Genomic DNA, 13,874 nt, shown 5'->3' with positions numbered 1-13,874 from the left:
GTCGCATAACAAGAACTGTGCTTTTCATTCTGAATGATGCAGGGACATAGTGGTTTTGAGGAAATAATAACATTATCTGTATTGTCTTTAACAGGATCACTCTGGATGTAGGTTGAAAAAAGTCTGATAAAAGTCAACAGCAAAAACACAAGACTAATCAGAATGATACTGTAATAATACAGATGAGAAATTATGGTAGCCTAGACAGGAATGATGGCAGTGGGGGTAAGGAAGGGGAAGTGGCCATATTCTGAATGGATTTTGGGGGTAGGACTCGCAGAATTTGTTGAGAAGTTAGAAAATGAGAAATATCAAGGGTGACACCACACTTTGGGGTCTGAGCAACTAAAGAAACAGAACTGCCCTTAACTAAATCAAAGAAGGCTCAGGATGGAGCCAGGACTTAAGGAAGTTCAGGAGCTTAGTTTGGGACACATTGAGCTTGAAATTCTTATTGGCCATACGAGTGGAAATACAGTTTGGAGGTCCAGTATGGAGATATAAATTCAGAAATCCTCAAGACATAATGGGATTAAATCCAAGAGACAGGATGAGATCACGTAGGAAGAAAAGAGAAAACATCCCAAGCTTCAGACTCAGAGCCGTTAGGCCTCCTAACCTTTAGAGGCTGAAGAAGGACTGGCCTCATGGACTTGACATTTACATAGCTGCAAAGGGCCCCAGTCCATAAGGGCTCAGAGCTCAGAGCTTGTTTTAAACTTTCTTAGAAAGCCATGTTCTAAGGTTCTGTTCTTCCCTTGTCATTCTTAAGAATTTTGTCCAAAAAGTCTCACATTTTCATTTCTCACTGGGTTCCACAAATTATACTGTTGGTTCTAGTCAAAGAGATATAAAGGATCCCGAAAAGGAGATGAAGTGACCAGACAGGTAAAATAAAACTCAGGGAAATATGGGATCTTGAAAGCCAGAAAAATAATGAGTTTCTGGGAGTCGAGAATGAGAAATCTTGTGAAGACTCACTGACAGGTCAAGTAAGATAAAGGCTGAGAGTGACTGCTAAAGTTAGCAGTGAGCAAGTCTCTGGGGTCTTTGAGATGAACAGTTGGGTGGAGGGATACAGGGAAATCCTGATTGCACTGGGCTTATTTTAAAAATGCTAAATCAATTTGGAAAGAGATGGAGAGCTCATGAACGAAAGTAAAAAAAACACACTATCAAAATTCACATGATGAAGATAAGCAGGCATTAGAGGGAAACATAACTTTAATGATTATATTGATGTAAACAAAATTTATATCAATGATCTATATTTCCAATATAGGAATCTGGGAAAAAACAAATTAAATCAAGATAAGTAAAAAGAAGATATTAATAAAGATCAATGATCAGTGAAAAAGAAAATAAGTAAGAGAGAAAAGTAACAAAAAGCAAAAAGAGCTATGAATGAAGTGGACTTCATCAAAATTAAGCATTTTGGTTCTTCAACAAAAATCATTAAGAAACTGATAAGGAATTGCTTTCTTAGAATTTTTCACTACATATATCTGTAATCTTGTATCCAGATATAGAAAGTACTTTGCAAGTTCAAAAATTAGAAGACAAAAATATACATTAAGTAATAAGTCAAAGATTAAAAATATATTTTATAAAATAAAATATATGAATGATAAGTAAGCACATGCATTACCTTCAACATATTTAGTAAATTTAAACCACAATGAGATTCCACGTACACACCCATCAGATTTGTTAGATTAAAAATATGAACAGTATCAAGTGTTGGCATGGATGGGGAATTACTGGAACTCGGGCATTGCTGGAGAGAGTCTAAAATTCTATAAACACTTTGGAGAGCTGTTTCAGTGTAGTTTATAGAGTTAAACCTACAGGTACCATGTGACCAAGAAATTACATTCCTAGGTATTTGCCCAAGAGAATAAAAACATATATTCACAAAAAGATTTGTATACAAATGTTCACAGGCACTTGGAAAAAAAATGAAAGCATGTCAATCAACAATTGAATGGATAAACACACTACAATGTATTCATACAATGTAACATTACTTAGCTGTGAAAAAATATCAAATACCAATACAGGCAACAATATGGAACAATCACAACACATTCTGTGCAAAAGCAGTCAGGCACATACAGTACCTACTGCAAATCCCATTATATGATTTACAAAACAAAAACAATTAATTTATAATGAATAAATCAGATCAATGATTGCTTGGGGAGGGAAATGAGAGTCATGGATTGAAAAACGTGAGAGGGGACTTTGCAGGAGGGCAGAAACCCACTGATTGGGACAGTGGTTCCACAATAGATACATTTGTACAACCCATCAGTTATTCATAACAATTATACTTTAATAAAGTTAAAGAACGAATTGCTTGATATCTGCTATTTTACTGTATGATCAAGGAAATTGGCAGGAATAAATACATATTTTAGTTTTAAGAAAACAAAAAAAAATCACCTTTTATTTTGTCTTTTACAATTCTTGTGTTCAGGTAATCTGAAACAAGGGCTAGCTGTGTTTAATATCTTATGGCATTTTTATAACCAATGCAGCGTAATTATTAAGAATATTTCTGTTAACTCGATAAAGCAGATTAGCTTTTAATGAAAATATGTCCTTTGGTTCTAAAGCATGGTCTGAAGGAAATTTTACTTTTTGGGAGATTTATTTCTTATTTGCTCTTGGTGGCTAATGAGCTTTAATTAAGTTTACAAAGTTTATCATAATGATTAAAAAAAGTATACTTATCTGCTCTCCATCTCCATGCCTCCTCTCACCTTCAGGAATTTTAAGTTTTTTAAAAAACTGATTTCTATTTTAAGGAGTAGACAGTGGAGGTAAACAAGATGATTCAGTAAAGCATCATGCTCTGTGTACTTCTCTTGGTATATGGCATATTCAAATTAAGTTAAAATAAAGAGCCTTCATTGTTCTTGGCCCAGTGACTCTGTGTAACCCTGAATAGTCTTTTTCTTCCAGAATCATTTCTGGGTTTTTTTAGGAGTATTTATTCATTTATTCTTAACAGAGGTACTGGACATCGAACCCAGGCCCTTGTGCATGCTAAGCATGTGCTCTGCCACTTGAGCTGTACCCTGTCCCCTCATTTCTTTTTTTTTTTTTTAAGAATTATTTGCTCCATTAGTAGCCTGCTTTTGATTTTGATTCTTATTATTTTCTATTTGTTGGTTGCACAACATTGTCTACCATTTACAGTCTTCTCTCTCGTCTCATCACCTGCTAGTCCCACTTGGATGGTGGGTGTGATATTGGAAAAAGACCGCTTGATCTTTCTGGATCCACCAGGTGGTAAGATTCCTTTGCTTGAATCTCACAAACTATCTCCGTCTTCTTTATTGAGACTGATGTGTCCTTAAATAAATGAAATCATGTTTTATGTTGAAAAAAAAGGCTTATCTGACTTTCATAAATATGTACTATTTTATTTTTTGCTTTCTCCTTTTAAATCATTTTCTTTAGTCTCTAAAGATAGCTTACTCTGCAAAAAAAAATTTTTTTTCTTAATATCTTGGAAAATATACCAAATGAGAAGAGATTTATCTTTTTGCCTTCAAGATGTACATCTCTTAGGATTAGTGAGAAGACACTCTGCATATATGTTGTATTGTATCAAATTCAGTGTAATTGTGCAATAAATATTAACAGGATTAAGAAAATGAATATTGGGAATTTTCTCAATAAGAGAACAACCATTCTATGTAAAACGAAATGAATTTCAATTTGTGGAGATGATAGGGTCTGGAATAAATGATCCTCTGAAAGAATATCAGGAAAATAACTTTTCAAACAGGAAACAAAATCATGAACGAATCTAGCAAGATTTGAAATAGGATGTCCCAAGGATGGAGAAATTGTACTTCTACCATGAACACAACTGAGAGTTTCATAAAATGCATAAATGGTATTTTTGCTTTTGATTGTATTATTTGCTAGGCTGAAGAACTAACAAAATTATCTGCTATTTACTACAGAGCTGAAGCAAAGGAAGACAGTAATCCCCATGCCTCAGTGGACCTGATTCCAGCATGACTTCAAAATCTGAATAACATTTTATTAAAAAGAAAAAAATAGAGGGGACTCTAACAACAAAACAGGTTACTTTGTTCCCTTTATGGTTGAATCACAAAAAAACTATTTTTGAAAGGTTACCTTTTTTCCTTCCCCTTTATTTTCATAGTAATATAAAAGTCTCCTTGTTGGATAAAAGCCCATTTTGTAGACTGGGCAGAGAATCTGGACCAACTGATTTCAATAGTTCTGGTCATTGGGGTACTAATTATAACAAGTTAAAAATAGGCGTATCTATCTTCTTTTTTTCCTGCTGGATGTTACAGATGGATTGTGCCTCTGGCAGCTCATAGTTCTCTTTTAAGAAAATGATGTTCAGTATCATCTAGAGCAATCAGAACAGAAACTCTTCGGCAGAAAGGATGATCTGAATTTATGTTTGAATTATACAATGGCAACAGTTCTATATGTAGCAATTATTGCTCTTGGTCCACAGTCTGATAAGGTGACCAAAAGAAGACCTTATTTGCCAGTTGGGACAGAAGACTGTCTCTCGGGACATCTGACTTCTGGCTGATTTTCACCACCTCTCTATGGAATACTGACATGTTTCTAGAGACATCCACATACCTCCTTGGCATGCACCCTACATATAAACTTCCATCTGTAAGAAATATACAAGGAAACCATAGAGTATAAGATATAACTATTACTAAATTAGGGCAAGGCTAAGATGTGGTGTAGCCCACACCAGCCTCACATCTTGAACCTGGCACACAGGAGTCAGACACATTGGAAAACTTGTGAAAAAATGTCCAGCATAAGGTTCTCTCTTGTGATATTTTTCATTACTGGTACCACTTGTAATTTTCACTACATTAACTAGCACTGTGTTCACTATGTGCCAAACACTGTACGACGCGCTTTGCATGAATTATTTTCGGCAATACTGGCAAGAGTCAAGTCTCAGCATTTTGTAAATCCTGAAGTAGTCACTTGTCCTCATCTGTGCCGGACTTCATCCTCCTTGAGGAAAACTCCCAGCCCAGGTGAGGTGTGAGAGGAATGTGTTCACTCCTGGACCACAGTCATGGCGATGACTGCCATGGCTCAGTGCTCATGTGGAGCTCTGCACCGTGCTCATTCACGCTTCTCATTCTGTTGAGAGAACTGGCTTAACACCAAACAAGTTGTGACTTAGGCCTCTTTCTTAACCTTTCTAAGCTTCTGTCTCCTCACCTAGAAAAGGAGATCCTCTTTAAATCCTATACACCTAAAGGTTAATGTGTTAGGATTTGAGGAATGCATGCTAGGGCCTTCTGTCTGAAACGTCTCTTCTATTACCTAAACTTAAACTGTAATAAATGCATGCACTTTGTTAATAGATGTTTTATCTGTCAAAATTTTTTACTAAAATGTATATTTCTATGTTGGTTTGACCCCAAATAATCATGAGACCTTCGTTAGCAGCTGTCCATGAGCACAGAGTTTCCTGGTGGTGATGGTAACACTGAGGCAGGTAGAAGAACCAAGAAAGAGGCAAGAAGTCCTGAAGGTGGAGAAGCCATATGAACATTTGATCTACGTAGGGACACCTTTGTGCATTGTCTGTAGCACACCCCTCTGGCTTATCTGATCTTAATTATATGGTAGCCACCTTACAACTCTGAAAGTCATGGATAACTGATGGTAGTGCAAAATAATTCTTGTCCGTAGGCAAATTAATCCTGAGAGAGGAGGAACTCTTCACCCCGGGAGATAACAGTTTTGCCTTCATTCGTATACTCATCTGAACGTTCCTATCTACAAGGGCGTCTGTCCTTGGATTCCCCTTTGAGTTGGTTGTAACACCTCATCAGTTTCCTCATTAATGAGTGATATAAAATCTTTAATATGTGATTATTTTTATATCTGCATGAGAGTCATGACTTTACCCCCCACCTTTTTTTTTTTTTGAAGGTTATCTTTTAATATCCAAGCCCGTTGTGCTTTCTTCTATCCTTGGATGTGTTCATCGCACACGTATTTACTGAGCAGAGCTTCTGTGCACAGCGCCATGACAAGAGCTATGGTAGACAACCAGGAACGGTAACCCCAGTGTCTCACCTGGAGAACAGACCCTGGCTAATTCAGAAATGTCACCCCTTTTCCCTATAAGCTCCTCATCCTCCTTTTTCTTTCTCCTCTGATTTATTTCCTTCTCCCTTGTAGAGTAAAATAAATGAGATGATTATTTCATTATGATGAATGATGCCAGCATAGGTAGATTGCCTCTCATTTATAATAAAATTGATAAAGTATTTGAACTAAAAAGATTATTTTTCAATGCTATAAAGATTAAATACCTCTCCTTATCAAAAGGGGAGAAATGTGACATACCACTTTGTTCTGATCAAGATTTTCACTCTAAAAATCTCAAAAAGAATGCCACAGAGACAGAGAAGAAGTGATTTGGAGACTTGTTCTACGCAGACAGGAAGGGAGTAAGTCACTGTGGTACAGGACTGCCAGTAATGGGTTCAGCCACCGTTGCCTGGGCTGACAGGTGAATTAAACTGAAAGATATTCCCACCAGGTACTGGAAGAATTCCCTCTTCTCGCCCCATTATATGCTCTGAGCTTTTTGTTGTGTCCTGATGAAACGAGGAATCACAGAGTAAAAAGCTAGCCTTTAGCTCGACAATTTAAACCATTTTCTACTCCATTGAAACACTCTATGTATTTTCTAACTACAAAGAGGGATAAAAACCACTACAGAACGGACACATTCAATAATTTCTATTAAAAGTGGACGTGACCCATTGCTTTGACTGTGGCCTCCATTTTTCTTCAGATTAATTTTATGAGAATTGTAAAATGACAATTGTGCCATCACACTTAGAAAATCAGAAGCACCAGAGCTGTTTCTATCCAAGCAAAGAGCCAATACTGTTGTCTGGATTTTTTTTTTAACCCCTTTATTTATTCCTTCTTACTCTATAATTGATAAAATTCAATAAATTTTGAAATCTCTGGCCCTGGGGATATAGCAGTGAATAAAAAGAAAAGGCACAGTCTTCATCCTCGTGGATCTTCATTTGTAACTGAGAATTTAAAAGCAAATTTAAATATAAATTTAAGTTAACAATAAATTTTAAATCAATAGAATTCTTACATATGCCAACATACACAAAAAATAAAAATCTGACAGTGGTCCGTGCTATTTAGATAATTGAAGTAAGATAATATTATAAACAGCAAATGGTTAACTAGCCCATAATTAGGCTGGGGAAATGCCTCTCAGGATGGCCTTTCATTTACGGTTTGATGGAAATGGACAAAGGATACACTCTTGGGAAGATGATGGAAGTTGAGCTCATATGAAAATACAGGGTAATAATACTCTGTGATCCAGCAATTCCAATTCTGGGTATATGCCCAAATAAATTGAAAGAAGGATCTCAAAGAGACGTTTGAAACACACATTCTCAGCAGCATTATTCACAGTAGCCCAAAGGTAGGAGCAACCCCAGTGTCCACACACAGATGAATGAGTAAATAAAAGGTGTTGTATACACACAATGTAATGCCATTCAGCCTAAAGAAGGAAGGAAATTCTGATGCATAATACAACATGAATGAGCTTGAGGACCTTATGCCAAGTGAAATAAACTAGTCACAAAGAGGTACCCGAATCCATGTCTACGAAATACCCAGAGTAGCCAAACTCAGAGAGGTAGAAAACAGTTGCCAGGGCTGGGGTAAAGAGGAAATGGGGAGTTTCTGTTCAACGGGTTTTTGTTCAATGCTATTGAATTGTATACTTAAAAATGATTAAGATGGTAAATAAAGAATTTTGTATTTTTCAGTATGAGTGGTTGTTAGCGTTTACAAGGATAGACATCTAGGAAACATGTATTGGATAGAGATCTCAGGCTCCTTCTCCATACAGTCTCGCCTTGAATTATTATTATTATTTTTTCAGTTTGTAGACTATTAGGCTTTATTACTGTTTAAAGTATTTTATCATTTTTTCCAGTCTTATGGAGATTTAAGTGACACAGAGCACTGCATAAGTTTCAGGTGTAGAACATAACGATTTGACTTATACAACGTAAAATGATTATTGCAGTAAGTTTAGTGAACATCTATCATCTCAGATGGATACAAAAAAAAAAAAAAACAAAGAGAAAAAGAATTTCTTGGATGACAACCTTTAGGATTTAGTCTCTTAACAACTTTCAACTATACCGTACTGCAGTGTTAACTGTAGTCATCGTGCTGGACATTATCTTTCTAGTATTTGTTTACCCTAGAACTAAAATTTTGTACTTTTTGACTACCTTTACTAATTTCCCTTCTCCTCATCCCCTGCCTCTGGTCTCTTTTTTTATGAGGTATTTTTTAAGATTTTTTTTTTAAGAGTTAAGTTTACATATGCATATAAATGATTTCATACTGTATTTGTCTTTCTCTGTTAGACTTATTTCACTTCGTATAACATCCTCATGTACAGCATTCATCTGTGTTGTCACAAATGGCAGGGCTTCCTTCTTTGTTATGGAAACAGGTTTGTCTTCATGTCTTGGCTACTGTAACTAATGCTGCTGTGAACATGGGAGTGCACATATCTCTTTGACACAGTGTTTTTGTTTCTTTCTGATATATTCCCAGAGGTGGAATTGCTGGTCTGTATTTTTTGAGGAACCTCCATCCTGTTTTCCATAGTGACTGGACCAATTTACAGTCTCACCAGCAGTGCACAAGGGCCCCCTTTTTTCCACATACTTGCCAGCATTTGTTACCACTTGTCTCTTTGATCATCTCCATTCAAACAGGTGTGAGGTGATATCTCATTGTGGCTTCGATTTGCATTTTTCTTATGGTTAGTGATGCACACCTTTTCATGTTGTACCTGTTGGCCATTCATATATATGTTCTTTGGAAAAAATGTTTATTCAGGTTCTTTGACATTTTTAATTTTTTTTTTTTTTTTTTTTTTGCTATTGAGCTGTATGAGTCTAGTGAGTCTATATATTTTGGATATTAACCCCTTATCAGATGTATAATTTGCAAATGTTTTTGTCCATTTTGCAGGTTGCCTTTTCATTTTGTTGGATGTTTCTTTTGCTGTGCAGAAGCATTTTAGTTTGATGCTGTCCCACTTGTTTATTTTTTCTTTTGTTGCTTGTGCTTTAGGTGTCATATCCACTGAATCAATTTTTAAAACAACTCTAAAAAATTGAAGGCAGGTAGTTTCATGACTTTAAAAACACTGCCAAAAATAGAATTTGTTAGGGGGATATTTTGATAGCTGCTAGATCTATCAGTTGATGAATAGATAGATGATTGATTGATAGATGATAGATAGATAGATAGATGATACTGACTTCTTAATAACCAATTTTGCTCTGACAAGAAGCAAAATTACATGTGGCATAGCTGTTATTGAAATGAACAGCAACTAGTTGCTTATGGAGAAACTTGGTTTCTTAGTTATATAATTAGGAAGCAGTTAACTTGAATTGGAGTTAAATGTACCAAAATGTTTCACTGCACACAGGCGAAAATGTCAGAGGCACTAAAAGTGATTTTTTAAGAAAAATCTCAATTTTTTTTAGTAATGCTTTCTGCAGTTTTATTTACTGTATCTTTATTTCAATGTCAAGAATTCAGAAGTCTATAGAATGTAAGTGAAGCTTCCTCCTGCACATCTTCCCCTCCTTCATCTTATTGTCTTTTCTAGAAGTTACTACCTTAGCATTTTGAGGACTTTCCCTCCACATTTACGAACCTGCAGTTTTTTTCTAAAATATATTTGAAAGATTTAATAGCTTACATAAATGATATCACCTTCAACATTTATATTTTTCTATTACTTGTTATTTTCATTTACTATGTCCCCTATATCTCTGCATGTCAGCACACACAGAGGCATAGTGTGCAGTGAGGTAGCATGATAGTATGTTTTAATTCTGTTTGTGGACAATTCATTTATTTCTAAATTTTGCTTTAGCATAAAATGTTAGATTGGAAAAATTTTATAGCATTACTTATATATACAAAATACATTATATACATTATAAGTATTATATTAGATCATTATATAAATAATCATTATAAATAATATTTGTGAATATATGTTGTATGGCTACATATTATATATACATGTATGTGTATATATGTGTTTACATATTTATGTAGAGATATATTTATCTATATCTACCTCTACCTATATATTGCCAACAGACTTTTATTGCAAGCATATTACGTGTTTTGGAAACAGGAGTGAATTGATAAACTGATACATATATCATTGACATTTTGGTCGTTTCCAAAGGCAATGAACGAATTTATGTCTAATTCATATGCCTGGTGATGATAAGTGTTATAAAAAAAAGTGCAGTAAGGCAAAGGGAAAATCGACGAGTGTGCTATACTTAGATGAAGTGGTCACATTTAAAGCTACTTGTAATTTAAATTTTGATAAAAGCTGTCAAGTTTTTCTTCATGAGGCTCTACTCAAATGCTTTCTTGTTCACTTTAGTCAGCAATGACTATGAGGTGTCCTGATGTAAATTTATTCCTTTCTTCCTTCCTTCCTTTTCCAATAATCAGCCCTCTTTTTATTATAGCTATTCTTTCCTTCTGTAAAATTAATGACATTTATTAGATATAAATTCAGATTGTAAATCCATGTTTTCCGGGCTTTCTCTGTGGGCATCTAGTAAGGACTGAGAAGAGATATAGTTTGCTTCTACCATAGGTCCCTGGGCACTGCCTACCAAGGACTGCTCTATGCTAATTTCTTAGCACAAGCTGGTGTGTATACCTTTGTATTGCATGTTTTCTGGAAAATTCAAATTGCAAACCCATGTGAGGAGAAGCTTGATATTATAGATTCACAAGGGGAACTTTTATTCCCCACTCAGAGCAAAAGCCAAAACAGGCGAGGTCCCTTGTTGTCTCCTTTTGCTGGGATGCTAATTTTTCTCAACAGCATTCACTGCTGGTGGAGGACTTAGAGTAACTGAAATCCATGCTGTGTCTATTCCGACTCACCAAAATGAAGGAGCTCAAAATTTGTCTCATTTCTTTATGTTTAATGCAACCCTAGTTTCTTGGTTTCCAGGGTGAGTCCAGCGAAAGCATCTGTGACGCTTTTCAGCTCCCTATTTCTCCCCGCCCTCTATTTTCACATGCGCTCAGCTGCACACTGAAGAGAACATGGTGTTCCATCCAGTATCTCTAGGTACTTTGTATCAGGAGGGTTTTCAGGATATTTAGTTTAACAACACATGCCAGAATTGAAATGCTGGGCCCTTTTCTGTATATTATAAATTTTCAAAAATAGACATTCAGAGTTTGTAGCTATTCCCAACCCCTTTACCTATAAAATGTGATGCTGTGGAATGAAAGGCTAATTTGTACTGACAAGGTGTTCATACTGTCTGTTTTATTGACAGAAAACAAAAAAAAGGGGGTAAAACTGCTAATACTAGACAGCAAAATCCTACCAGCCGAGGAGCTCTTGTCCTATTTCTGTCCTTATTTACATCTTCTCAATTTTTAGGTACAAAAGCCAACTAATTTTTCACATTAACCCCATATTTTTAGACACATATGAGATTCCAGATATAGCTTTACTAATGGCTTACCCAGAAAAGTCAAAGTAAACATGAAATCCTTATTCTGCAGTCAAGGATCTACCTCTATAAGAAATACAGGAGATTTTTGGATGACACCAGCTACCCAAATATTAGTGGGGACCACTGTGCCAGGAAAGGACACAGAGAAATGCAGCCTGACTCTATGTGGTTGTATTTCTGGGACAACAGTCATAACCTAATTAACTATTTCAAATTGTGATTCTGATCCTATTAATCACGTTTAAAATTGTTCAATGTCTTTTCATTGTAATTAGAGTAAGTCCCAAATTCCTCAGATGGTCTAGCCCCTTCTTTCTTCTTCAAGCTCACTTCTTAACATTCTGCCCTTGGTTTACTGGTCTCCAGCCACCCCGAGAGCACACCAAGGACTTCACCATTGAAGCCTTTTCTTCCTGGAATGGACTTTCTCCAGATCTTCATGTGACTACCTCCCTCCCGTCACTAAGTTTCAATTCACTTGTCTCCTTTTAAATAAACTCCTTCAAAGGCCATGCTATCTAAAATACCCACTCTGCCTTCCCCGCTCCACTGGTGGGTTTTGGTAAGTTCATCTTATTTGTTTATATGCCTACAAACTTTATATATGACTCTCTTTAAGGGTTATAAGTTTGACAAGGACTTTTTCCTTTTATTCAGTTGTGTATTCTCAGTTCCTAGTATTCATCACCTCGCAGATGACCTTTGGATAAATAAGTTAGTGGGTGGCCCAGAGGAGCCATTACCCAAGTGGTCTTGACATCCTTTTAGTGTGAAGCCTGCTAAGGCCAGGAAGGAGGACTCTGGCACCTGAATAGCTCTGCTTTTACACCTTGTGGTTACAACCTTTAACTTGTAATGCATATATTTTATCAACTCAGCCAGAGAATTTCAGGAAGTGCTCCTCCCAGAGAAAGTCATCTAAGATCTTTGCAGCCATCCTGGCCAAGGCAAAGGTAAATACAGTAGCATGATTAGGGTAATATGCAAAGGTTTCTTCATGAAATTATACAAGTGTACCTGTCAGAGACCCAGCGCCTTCTGCAACAGCCTTGGAGGATACGGAGTTCCGGTTCCATGCAGGCTGTTCAACAGCTGTTTGTGTGCCTGCGGGTCTCTGTGGAAGTCATGATTCAATGAAATTTTTCCCAGTTTGATGATGAACAAGGTGGAAAACTTGAAGCAGAGGAGCATATAAAGCTGAGGGGAAAGCAGAGATTCAAAGTCTAAGAAGTTTCAAGGAGGGTCTAGGGTCTCTCCATTTTGAAGGGCCTAGAAACATATCCAGAAAGAAGGCAGCCAGCACAGCCAGATGGACGGAGAGCCCGTGACTGCGGTGCTGGTGAATTTCATGGCTTTGAATGAGCCCAGGAAGGGATCTTCAATTTTGTGACATAATGAATTGAAGGAAAAAATGCCAGGAGGTGATCCCGAGGGAATCTCTGATGGTTACTGTTAGTTGGCATTAGGCTTATCCTATAGGTCAGTGGTTCTCAACCAGGGACAATTTTTGCTTTCTTCTGGTAGGTAGGGGGTCTGCCCATGTCTGGGGGCTTTTGGTTGTCACAACTCTGGGTGCTTGTAGCACACGGATGGTATAGGTCAGAGGTTATGCTAAACAGCCTGCAGCACACAGACCAGCTCCCACAATAGTTATCCAGCCGAAGGCGCCAAGTGCGCTGAGGCTGAGAAACCCTGCTGTAAGCACCGGTCACCTATGAGAAGTTTCAATAATGAGGTGACATACGGAAAGTCTGATTTTAGTCAAGGTTCCTTGAAGGTCCATAATGAAACCACCTTAAGCAGAAAGGGTGGTTTTATTATTAGAACAGAGGAATATCTCATGGACCTCAAAAGCAGGAACTCAGAGAAGACTTATGAAACTGAAACCCCAAAATAGAAAGCTATCAGAGAAATCTCCTTCTGTTTTCCTCTCTGTCAGGCAGTCTTCATGTCTGTCACTTTCTATAAACTGTCTTTTATGAAAGCTGCTCCATGCAGGTGTCAGGATATACCTGCCTCACACCTCTCAGGATTTCATGTTACTTTGCAGCCCACTGATAATTGTCCCACGCCATCATCATCATCACCACTGCTCCTCCTCCTACTGTATCCTGAGCTTAATGTTATTAACAATCAAGATTTTCAAACACTGTCTGGGTCTAGACCACAAGTCTAACTCCACTGGTCTTTTCTCTTATTATGCAGACAGGAATTGAGAGCCCATGTTCT

The sequence above is a fragment of the Camelus bactrianus genome, chromosome 13, assembly GCF_048773025.1.
Source record: "Camelus bactrianus isolate YW-2024 breed Bactrian camel chromosome 13, ASM4877302v1, whole genome shotgun sequence".
Lineage (NCBI taxonomy): Eukaryota > Metazoa > Chordata > Mammalia > Artiodactyla > Camelidae > Camelus > Camelus bactrianus.
The sequence above is the reverse complement of the archived record's forward strand: the minus strand, read 5'-3'. Positions refer to the sequence as shown.